Genomic DNA, 13,157 nt, shown 5'->3' with positions numbered 1-13,157 from the left:
ACCCGAGTGCAGGAAAGATTTATATCTAAAGTGGCATACATATGGGGTGATTTAGGCCCATTTCTAAGTGATCTGAATAGATCGCTTAGAATGGAGCACTGATCCCTCCATATGTATGCCCTGTAGCGATGGTGATGCGTGGTCCTGCATGTTGCTCTCACCTGCAGGGAAAGCCAGTGCTAGCACCTCTTTTACTGCTAGATCGTGGGGCATTGCCTATAAACAATAGTAAGGAGGATTGATTGCCCTGTGTGTACAGGCTTAAGATGCAAAAAGTAAATGAACACACAAAAAGTACACAAATGTGGATGTAAATGCATCAGTTGGCAGGATAAGATATCAATAGCATTGGGAACCCTTCAGCAGCTTTAAAAAGAAAAGCTGAGATTTTAAACACTGCCATTCTTGCAGCGTTGCTGAACCTATGCTGTCAGGATGCTTTAATATAGGCTGTACGTTTTGAAGCAGACTGCCTGTGAAACTTCCCTTTGTCACTCCACTTGGGCGCTGTCGCTTTCTTTCTCTGAGCTGTAATTAGCGGTGGGCCGAGCTAAGCGGCTGTCAATCCTCATAAGCAGTTAATGATATCAGTGGCATCAGCTTGTGGAAAGGAGTGGGTCTCTGGGCAACCTCAGGAGCTCCCAGTGCTCCCCAGCGCCAGTGTGGGTGGCGCCGGCGCCTATGTTAGGTGGAGCAGAGATTGGAGGGAGGTGGCAGATCTCACTTCCTGCAATCAGTGACAGCAACAGCAATCAGCCTTTCCACATCCGTCCAGACAGGCTCCAATCCTGTAGAATGGGTCAACTTTGTGCAGACTCAGCTACCCGTTGCCAACCACAATAGGTTATTGAGGGTTTGGGAGGTTGTCTGCTACTTCATATATGCCCACTCTAATGTCTACAGCTGTAGGATTATGGCTCTGGAGGGTCAGTCATTGAAGGAGCGAACAGCAGTCTGTCTCTGGCTGGCAATGACAGTGTTTTTCTGCCCCAGAAAACTGAGCAGCTGACCAGCTCGCGGTGAACTGTTACTGCCAGTTTTTACAACAGTTTGTCCATGCGACACAGCCTTGAGTGACAGCTGCATCCCCAGTGAGGGATCGAGAAAGTTCCTCACTGTCACATGAGCACCACAAACAAATCAACAGAGTTGATACATTTTTCCCTTACATACAACCCACAGAGGGTTACATTAAGATATTTAGTTATGCAGTACATACAGTAGCTCCCGAATGTAACTGACTAATGCATATGACCTTTTGTTTATCTCACATAAAAAATGTAAAAATATAGGGTGCTTTATATCCACTTATATTGGGTCAGATCCATAGTTCCACTAAATTTGTCATACTGTATCTGTGCCTGAATTGCAAACTTAAAAAAAAAATTGCTGCCTGCACTCAGAATTGGCCATACTTGCTGTATATGACATACCCAACCCCATATATATATATATATAAATATATATATATATATATATATATATATATATATATAGACGTTCTTGCAACAACGCGGCACTCCAGACAGTTTCCAACTGTAATAAATTTATTGAAGCAATTTATTGAAGCATCTCGGCAACGAGATGGGAGCCTGATGATAATACTGATGTATTGAAATGTTGCCGAGATGCTTCAATACATTTATTACAGTTGGAAACTGTCTGGAGTGCCGTGTTATTGCAAGAACGTCTACATACCCCCTGGACGAGGGCGCCCGACGAGAACTTCAGATTCGGTGGTTGTGCCCGGCCATCCAAAGTATGTATGTATGTATATATATATATATATATATATAAAGAAAAAAGGGTATAGAGGTGCGCTTAGATGTGTTTCACCAACATCAGACTTTTCTTAAAAATAGAATATGTTTATTCCAGTTAATAAAATGTTTTCATATAAAATATATATAAAATAAAATACAGAATACAACAATTTTCCAGTAAGTGTTTTCACATAGGTGTATAGATTCCTGATTCAACCTCAGATGTCTATTGGTCTGAGAAACCCTACGCGTTTCGTCCTCTAGGGACTTCTTCAGGGGTAATACACCAAGATCATTTGGTTTCAGCGGTTATCACTCATAGATATACTGTGAGAGGAACCTTAGAGATGAACACGTTAAAGTGTGTCCGAAGTAGGTGTTTGTAAGTCACGAAACGGCTAGTATTCGGTATCACGAATATTTGCGTTCTCAGAAATGAACAATAACAAAAACACCTCTCCTGCTGTGTCCTTTCCAATTCGGTATATTCAGTGTCTATGTCGAATGTGGTGTCCGCAGTCCGGGTGGAGAGATGATATATCTATACATTATTGAGAAAGTAGCTGACATTACTATCATTTCCACCAATACTATCCTTGATGCACGAGACAGATCTCTTTTATGGAGTTGCTAGTGTTAGCAAGTGAAGCTGTCGCAATTAAATGAAAAGAGACATTCACTACTAACTCATTCGCAATTTCATACACATTCACGATCTATATGCAAAAATGAGGAACATAGTTGGTCTATGGCTATCCAGACTGGACTCAGATGTAACAACTCAGATGTTTTTCCAGCCGTCAGCAGATACACAATCGGAAAATGGCCATAACATCCCAACCACTTCCTGTAATTTACTGTAAACTCCCCAATAACACCTCCAAATAGTAACTTCCTGTCAATCACTTTTACATTGAGTCCATTGAGAGAAATCGTAGTGTCACCTTTGAGCATGCGCAGACTGACGACAATTGCTATTTTGTGTGATAATTGCCCATTGCATACAAATACAAATTAGGCCTGCAGTACACTCATACTATGTGTTGCCACAAAGTTACACATACTTTATTGCAAGTAAATTTGCGGCAAGTGCAGGGCCAAACTGGGACCAGAAATAGGCCCTGGCATTTTGAGCACACAGGCCCACCTGCAGTAGGCGGGTGGTCCAATGGTCCATGGTAGTACATGGGCAGCATGAGCATGCACCCAGGAAAGGGGGGGTTAGGTTTAGACACTAGTGGTTGGTCTTATGGTTACAGTTAAGCACAACAAATATGCAAGTAAAACAGGGTCCATTCTCCATACACTTATCGAAACAGTACAAAAACAGAGTGCCACTGCAAGTCAGCTAAATATATATGTGTGTGTGTGTGTGTGTGGCCCTTATTCAGATCTGATCGCAGTACACATTTGTTCTCAAAATGGGCAAAACCATGTGCACTGCAGGTGAGGCAGATGTAACATGTATAGAGAGAGTTAAATTTGGGTGGGGTGTGTTGAAACTAAAATCTAAATTGCAGTGTAAAATAGTAAAGCCAGTATTTACCCTGCACAGAAACAAAATAACTCACACAAATTTAACTCTCTCTGCACTTGTTACATCTGCCCCACCTGCAGTGCACATGGTTTTGCCCATTTTGAGAACAAATGTGTACTGCGATCAGATCTGAATAAGGGCCATAAAGAGAGGGAGAGAAGAGAGTTTAGAAATACAGATGGACAGAGAGTGAGACAGACAGGACAGAAAACAAGAGAGAGAGAAGGAGGGGTTAAATAAAATACACAGTAATGCTTCTACTGAATGATCCTGAATGTGATGTCTGGTCTCTCCCCCATGCTGCTGCCTGCTACTGCCTCCGAGCTGCTGCATGTACACCTTCTTCCTCAGTAACTTAGTTTAGCTTTCACTTTGTGCTCAATGCAGAGCACAAAGCAAGAGGACGACACCTAGGGGCACCCAGCGATACTGCAGTGAGCATTGACACTGGCTGAGAGGAGAGCAGTAGCAGCTGTCTCTCACGTGTGCATCCGTCCTCTTCTCCTTATAGTATAGCGGCCGCAGGTATGATGATGTGATTGATCAGCTGTACTGCTGGACTCAAATTCGGCCCACCTGGCCATCGGCCCTTCTGGCATCTGCCAGAAGGCCAGATGGCCAGTCAGGCCCTGGGCAAGAGTACGGACACCTCCGCATTGCCATAGTGGATCAAAGTTGTATACACAGATACATACAGTACACATGCACTTTGACACATACACTTGCAAATTAGGCCCACACAATTCAGATGCTAACCTTTTAAAGATTTTTAAAAGGAAAAGTATTGTCAATGTAAAAAAGTAAACCTTTGTATTCACATGAGATGTCAGCTGTAACTTAAGCATACATTCAGCAAAAGATTCCTTGTAAAATAATAGATGTACATTAAGGAGATTTCATTGTCCAGTGTCGCAAAAAAATATATAAACTTAAATATACTGTAATGTGGCGGGTATGTGCGTGGAGTGATGGTGGGCAGAGCCCTCAGCCGGGACCGCTGTTTAGGACGGCCACAGCGCACCCTACACTGACTCTATTGACCTTCTCGGGCAGGTGACCGTAGAATGCGGATTGCTAGGCTTCTCTTGTAGTCGCCGCGTTCGAAGGAACGAGCTAAGCCCACTCCAACACCGATGCAACCATGACTTACATGATGGCAAGTCTACGGCGACCGCCAGAGATAGTGCCAAGAGGAGATCTAACTGGGCCTATCTGGGTGGAACTTCCTACCTGATGGCACGAGGCCAAGGACGGGGAGCGTGACCCAGTCATAGACACCAGATACAAATACAGGATACACCAAAACTGAAGGTACCCCAAAATGGGCAAGAATAACAAGAACCAAGGATAAAGGGCAGCCCACAGTAACAAAGAAAGTAACAGAACCAGGCTCCACTGGAGCGCTTATGTGACCATACTGCAAACAACGGCAGCACGGGATGGAATAGTGCAGGCCGGGAACAACTGGCCAGACTGGATGACAACAATGTTGACCAGGACTGGACCAAACCAGAACAGGACCAGACCAGGACAGGACCGGATCAAGACAGGACCAGGACAGGGCCGAACCAGGACAGGACAGGACTGGATCAAGACAGGACCAGGACAGGACTGGATCAGGACAGTACCAGGACGAGACCAAGACAGGACCGAGACGTGACAGGACCAGACCAAGACAGGACCTAGACTGCAGCGTGCTCTAGACAAACTGCATGAAACAATATCACTGGCAGGGCTGAGCTGGGCTGAATCTCTTAAAAGGGATAGCCTGGCCAATCAGCCGCCGCCTGGGGATCCAGCCCCCCTAGCCCTAATGGCTTCAGGTGACTGAGCGTATGATTCCCGGCATCCCCTGTTTCCAGCCAACCGCTGGGTGGCTGCAGGGGAACGCCGAGGGCCGGATGTGATGTCGCCAGGCCAAGCCAGGATGCACACCGGCCGGGCGGAAGTGATGTGGCGGGACTGAGCACTGCCGGGCGGAAGTGCTGTGTGCACCCTGACCATCCGGGCACCCTCACTCCACTCCGGCGGCGCCGCTGCAGAAGAGTCAGCACCGCTGACATATACTGTACAATGATAACTTTGTTAAATCTTCTAATAATGAAAAGAGGTGATGTTGCCCATAGCAACCAATCACATTCTGTTTATCATTTCTCTATTGCATCCTAGAAAATGATAGACCACATCTGATTGGTTGCTATGGGCAACACCACCTCTTTTTATTTTAGTAGCATGGCAAATTGACCCCATAATGTTGTTATGGCTAATTGACATTGCCCTATAAATATTCCACCAAGATGGAAATACACCTCTACTATATATATATATATATATATATACAAAAGAGAAACCCTTTCCTGCGCTTATAAGACTAGAGCAGCACCTCTGAAGGGTCTTCTGCTAGACAAGACCCAATCAAATAGACATAGAAAAAAGGGGTGGATCAGGGTGCGCTGAAGAACAAATAGATATCACTTAAATAGTTGTATGTTTAATACAAAATATAAAAAAAGTACACTTGTATACTTTATACAATAAAACACCCTTCACAGGGAAATTACAATCATGCAAAATATATAAGCATGTACAATACAACAATTGGTGGACTTTGATGGATTTTGCTCAAATTGGAGAATTTCAAAAACGCAGATACAGGGCCCAACGCGTTTCGTCTAGACAAGACTTCATCAGGGGCAGTAGACACTGTAATTAACAATGATATATAACATCAATCACATATCGATATAAAGAAAAAGAACAGGAGGCGGAGATGGAAAAAGAGGAGGACAATGACCAAGATGAATAGACCTCAATTAGTACCCAAAGGTAAGTGACTGAAAATAGCCAGTGTTCACCACATGGTAACAAAATAAAAGAACATACCTATGGAAATTCAAAGCATTAAATACCATAGGGATCACGTATCTCAGAAACAGTCCAGAAACAAGCTTCCGGCAATCTACATAAAGATTTCATTTTATGTTACAAAAAACAGCACACTCTAGTTGATACAGTTTTGACTGAAATTTCAGTTGATTCACATACCAGAAAAAGGTGGATAAACGAAAATATTCCTAATTTGCTTTAACCAATTCAGGATAGATAGTGGCAATAATATCCTCCAAGCACATCTGATAAAAAAACAGTATACATTTTTTTTGTTGTAATTACAGCCCAAAAAAAGTATGCAAGCTCAGTTCAACAGAGTAAGCATCCAAACAATAATAATAAAGGTTACTTACTTAATAATTAAGCACCAGTCACATACAGCAGAGGTTCACCAATGCGAATGACAGCTCAGTGCTGCTGCAGGGTATATAAAGCCCAGACAGTATGACATCACTTCCGGGAAAAAATTACCAAAAAAATACTAAAATGATATTTATAAATAATACAAGGGCCCTAAAGATGATCCCTAGCGCTAAAACGCTCATTGATCTATAGACCCAAAAAAAGGTGTACCACTCCGAGGCGCAGAAATAGACATTTAAAACCGGTGGAACGCATAATTAACAGCGTGCGTTCCAACCGGCGGCCATATTAGAATAGGAAAAAAAACGGAGCTGTGCACTCGGTATATACGTCCTAAGTGCAACAGTACTGGCGGGAATAAGGGTCCGCTCTAATGTCAGTGCGGACACCTGTTAGTGTCACGCCGGTGGAACGCACAAGATCTGGAGCGCACTTTAGATCTTGTGCGTTCCACCGGCGTGACACTAACAGGTGTCCGCACTGACATTAGAGCGGACCCTTATTCCCGCCAGTACTGTTGCACTTAGGACGTATATACCGAGTGCACAGCTCCGGTTTTTTTCCTATTCTAAAATGGCCGCCGGTTGGAACGCACGCTGTTAATTATGCGTTCCACCGGTTTTAAATGTCTATTTCTGCGCCTCGGAGTGGTACACCTTTTTTTGGGTCTATAGATCAATGAGCGTTTTAGCGCTAGGGATCATCTTTAGGGCCCTTGTATTATTTATAAATATCATTTTAGTATTTTTTTGGTAATTTTTTCCCGGAAGTGATGTCATACTGTCTGGGCTTTATATACCCTGCAGCAGCACTGAGCTGTCATTCGCATTGGTGAACCTCTGCTGTATGTGACTGGTGCTTAATTATTAAGTAAGTAACCTTTATTATTATTGTTTGGATGCTTACTCTGTTGAACTGAGCTTGCATACTTTTTTTGGGCTGTAATTACAACAAAAAAAATGTATACTGTTTTTTTATCAGATGTGCTTGGAGGATATTATTGCCACTATCTATCCTGAATTGGTTAAAGCAAATTAGGAATATTTTCGTTTATCCACCTTTTTCTGGTATGTGAATCAACTGAAATTTCAGTCAAAACTGTATCAACTAGAGTGTGCTGTTTTTTGTAACATAAAATGAAATCTTTATGTAGATTGCCGGAAGCTTGTTTCTGGACTGTTTCTGAGATACGTGATCCCTATGGTATTTAATGCTTTGAATTTCCATAGGTATGTTCTTTTATTTTGTTACCATGTGGTGAACACTGGCTATTTTCAGTCACTTACCTTTGGGTACTAATTGAGGTCTATTCATCTTGGTCATTGTCCTCCTCTTTTTCCATCTCCGCCTCCTGTTCTTTTTCTTTATATCGATATGTGATTGATGTTATATATCATTGTTAATTACAGTGTCTACTGCCCCTGATGAAGTCTTGTCTAGACGAAACGCGTTGGGCCCTGTATCTGCGTTTTTGAAATTCTCCAATTTGAGCAAAATCCATCAAAGTCCACCAATTGTTGTATTGTACATGCTTATATATTTTGCATGATTGTAATTTCCCTGTGATGGGTGTTTTATTGTATAAAGTATACAAGTGTACTTTTTTTATATTTTGTATTAAACATACAACTATTTAAGTGATATCTATTTGTTCTTCAGCGCACCCTGATCCCCCCCTTTTTTCTATATATATATATATATATATATATATATATATATATATTACTAATAATTATATTATTACTATTATTATTATTATTATTATAGTCATCTTCCTTATTTTATATTTGTAAGGCAGCACATAGTTTATTCAATGCCATGCAGACTAAATGGGTGTGGTATAGGGCTCCGGCAGTGTTGATCCCGACAGTCAGTATCCCGTCATCGGGACCCGACTGCCATTCCCAGGTGGGCATGGACCCCCACAAGGGAGAATACCCCTGTGTGTCGGGATCCCCCCTGTTGGAGCACTGGCAGTTGGGATCCTGATGTCGGGATACTGACTGACTGTGTGTCAGGATCCCCGACATCCGGCACCCGACTAAATACAAGTAACAGATAAGCAGACAGATAGCAGATACAATAATACAGTACAGCATATTTTTATTGAACGTAAGTGAGAGATACAGAGTTTTATTGAATGTAAGTGAGAGATACAGAGTGGATGAATGAAAGGTAGTGTGAATGTAAGGGCAGGTATCCTTTCATGATATAGTTTAGTGAGCACTTATTGACAATCCCTTAGAATAGACATAACTCAGTACTATTAGTAGCAGCTTTTTAGCTATACCAGTGGTTCCCAAACTGTGTGCCGTGGCACCCTAGGGTGCCGCGGAGCACTGGCAGGGGTGCCATGGGTTTGTGATCCAGGCCCAATTCAATTATTTATTTTCAATGTAATAGGCAAAACTAGTGCTTATGGCTTCCAGTCATAAAGTATTTGGACAAACAGAAGCGAATCATGTACATAACCACATAACTGAACCTAAGGATGACATATAAACACAATTTATTTAATGAAAAAACAATCTAAAGTACTCAATAAAAAACTTTTGGTCTAGGGGTGCCACGGAAAACTTTCTGATACTATAGGGCGCCGTGATTAAAAAAGTTTGGGAACCACTGAGCTATACAGATAATTTCACAGTGCTGGATTTTCTACTAGGCAACACTATCTGATGGCAACATAGAAGCCCTCTGAATAAGAGCTTTCCAGTGTCACAATTCAGCCACAGTTATTTGGACACATAGCAGAGTCTCCTTCTTAATTATTTATCAGGGAGTGAGTGCATGAGCAATCCATAAGCAAAGGGTAGAGTCTAACCAAAATGCAAGGGGTAAGGTTTTTTAGGCATCCAATAAAATTGTGCTTAGGGGAGACTTAGGGCCAGATGCATTAAGCTTCAATTGGCGAGTGATAAACAACCAGCCAATCAGCTCCTACTGTACCTGACATATTAAGACTGGGTTTACATAGTTACATAGTAGGTAAGGCTGAAAAAAGACTTGCGTCCATCTAGTTCAACCTGGTATAGATATCCATTGCTGATTTGGTAGGTTCTGGTATTTTACAGACAAATTATATTTCTTATTTGTACCCATGGATGTTTTTCTCCAGTAAATGTTTGTCCAACTTTGCCTTGAACGCATTTAATGAGCCAGCCGTTACCACCTCTCTGGGAAGAGAGTTCCAGAGTTTGACTGTTCTGACCGTAAAGAAATTCTTTCTACTAGCTGAATGAAATCTTTTTTCTTCTAATCTATACTCATGCCCTCGCGTCCTAGATTCCTTTCTAGTAGAAAATAGGGTGTGTGACAGTTCCTTATATTGGCCCTTGATATACTTGTACATGTTGAGCATGTCCCCCCTTAAACGTCTCTTTTCTAATGTAAATAGTCCCAAATTGCTTAATCTCTCCCCGTAGCTTAAATTCTCCATTCCCCTAATAAGCTTTGTTGCACGCCTTTGGACTTTTTCTAATTCTATGATGTCCTTTTTATAGTGTGGGGCCCAGAACTGTACTCCGTACTCTAGGTGAGGTCTCACCAATGCTTTATATAGTGGCATAATTACCCTTGAGTCCCTAGTTTCCATTCCCCTCTTAATACATGCCAGAATTTTGTTGGCCTTTTTTGTAGCTACATTACAATGGGCACTACATCCTAGATTGCTGTCTATTTGGACTCCTAGATCCTTTTCAAGTATGGAATTACCCAGTTCCTCTCCGCTAAGGTTGTAACTTGCACACTGGTTGTGTCTCCCAAGGTGCATAACCTTGCATTTATCTACATTGAACCTCATCTTCCATTTTTTTGCCCACTCATCTAGAATTGCAAGATCATTTTGAAGCATGGTGACATCTTCTGGTGATTTGATGACTTTGCTAAGTTTTGTATCGTCCGCAAAGATGGATACATTGCTGAGTAACCCTATCCCAATATCGTTAATAAAAATGTTAAACAAAATGGACCCCAAAACCGAACCCTGGGGCACTCCACTTAGTACCGGTATCATATCTGATACGGCACCATTCACAACCACTCTTTGTTCTCTATTACATAGCCAATTCCCTACCCATCTGCAGATATTTTCACCCAATCCTAGGTTCTCCATTTTATTAATCAATCTCTTGTGTGGGACAGTATCAAATGCTTTAGCGAAATCTAGGAAAATCACATCTACAGCATTTCCATTATCGAGGTTTTTGCTAACCTCTTCATAGAACCCTAGTAGATTAGTTTGGCATGAACGATTTTTCACGAACCCATGTTGGTTAGTACTGAGTAGACGGTGATTATCTAAATATTCCTGGATACCATCCCTTAAAAATCCTTCAAATAGTTTACCCACAATTGATGTTAAACTAACGGGTCTGTAATTAGCGGGATCTTCCTTTTTTCCTTTTTTGAATATTGGCACTACCTCTGCTATTCTCCAATCTTTTGGTACTATACCTGACGATAGTGACTTGCTAAAGATATAATGTAGGGGGGTAGCTAGTTCATCCCTTAATTCCATTAATACCCTTGGATGAATCCCATCTGGCCCTGGTGACTTATTTGTTTTGAGTTTGCTTAGCCTCAGTATTATTTCCTTCGGCGTGAAATCCACAATGAGATCTGGCTTATTTGTCCCGTTTGTGGTAAATGTTCGTTCCACAGTCTGCTCTCCCTTAGTAAATACTGATGAGAAGAACTCATTTAACAGTTTTGCTTTTCCCTTGTCCTCAGTAACACTTTTTCCACTAGTATCAGTTAGTGGGCCTATGTTTTCCTTAATTAAACGTTTACTATTTATGTATTTAAAAAACTTCTTTGGGTTGGTTTTGCTTTCAGTGGCTATGCACTCTTCATATAATATTTTAGCTGCTTTGATTACCCCTTTACAAGTTTTGTTTGATTCTTTGTATTTTGCGAACGCCTCCAGCCAATCAGCTACAAATATAACAGTTTGTAGCTGATTGGCTGGTTGTTTATCACTCTCCATTTTATCACTTTTTGAAGCTTAGTGCATCTAGCCCTTAATCCCTAAATTCATCCCTGGGTTTACCAGTTACCCGATACTAATGTTTACTGAGAACAATGTTCAGCATGGTCCACAGTGTGGCTTTGCTCCAGTAAATATTTAATTCCACCTTTTATATTTGGTTTGGGTGGACTTTCATTAATTTTCTTGATATGTGTCATTCATAATTTGTATATAATAATAATAATAATAATAATAATAATAATAATAATAATAATGATATTTATATAGCACTTTTCTCCCAATAGGACTCAAAGTGCTTTACCATTGTCTTTACAGCTCAAAATACAAAACAAGCTTAACAGTAGATATCAGTGAAATGCTTGAGTAAATAAGTACCTCTTTAGTATATTTGTAAAGGATTCTACAGTGGGGGCTTCTCACACTGGGACTTATTCTGGTCTGTGCGGCCGGAGCCGAATATGCGGACCGGACCGTGCGTCCTAAACCCCGCCTTCCATATGGATCGCTCACTCCGTCCGAATTCGGTAAGCTGCTGACCGCACGGAGCACGAGTGGATTTCTCATGTATACACCTCCTCCATCTCTGGGAACCCCCCCCCATCATTCGATGGTCGCATACCATCGAATGCAGGACCGAGCAGTCAGGCAGCTCCCGCGAGCTCAGACCACTCAGGAATTTCTCCGTGCAAAAGCAGGGATCTGGGCGGGCAGCTGACATCCGGCAATGTCATATGTCCGCCCCCTACACGTGCGTCACGGACGCATTACCATACGTACGCCCAGCGTTTTCATGGGAACGCATATGAAACGCGGGGCGTATGCATATGTTAATGAGGCCAAACAGCCCTTCACGCCCCTCTCCTCCCCCTGTTCGTAGTGTAAACAATTCATGCGGAATTTGGACGTATGTCCCTTTCGCACATGCGCAGATATGCCTCTGCACATGCGCAGACACAAAACATTGGCGGAACGAACGCAGGCGGACATATCCGCACCAACCAGAATAAGGGCCACTGTGCGAGGAAGAGAGTTTTTTAGAGTTGGAGCAACAAAGTTGAAAGCTAGAACCCCAGATGATAATATATATTGATTGTTTTCTATGTTGTCTAATTGAGAATCATTGCATAAGAAGCAATATCGCACAATTGTAGAAGTATTTTTAATTTTGGAGCAAGATCTCAAATTACTTTGTTTTTACTATAGATGGAACACAAGCAGATATGCATGAGATTAAAAAGAATAAAGATAATTTGTACAAAACAACATCAAAACAAATAACTTGTAGAATAAATTAAACTGAATGGAAGCAAAATAATGACTTGTGTTGACATGTAAAATAAAAAGTGAAGGAAATATGGAAAACACTGTAAGCTAAAAGTCCATCTGACAATACTGTAAAAGTAAGATTGTTTAAAATACCATTGGTCATATGTGATAAGAGTTGTTTACAGCTTTGAGGTTTAAAATGTTAGTATGCAATTCATTGTTGGCAGTTGTAAAAGTCATTATGATCACAAAAACTATAGTTTCAACACTATTTCAAATTACCATTCTCAGACTGCTGCTGTACATACATTACCTGCAGGAGAAATATATCCTATTGGTGTACACAAAA

Source organism: Crinia signifera, chromosome 4 (assembly GCF_055691185.1).
Source record: "Crinia signifera chromosome 4, ASM5569118v1, whole genome shotgun sequence".
NCBI classification, from domain to species: Eukaryota; Metazoa; Chordata; class Amphibia; order Anura; family Myobatrachidae; genus Crinia; species Crinia signifera.
This window is presented reverse-complemented; position numbering follows the sequence as displayed.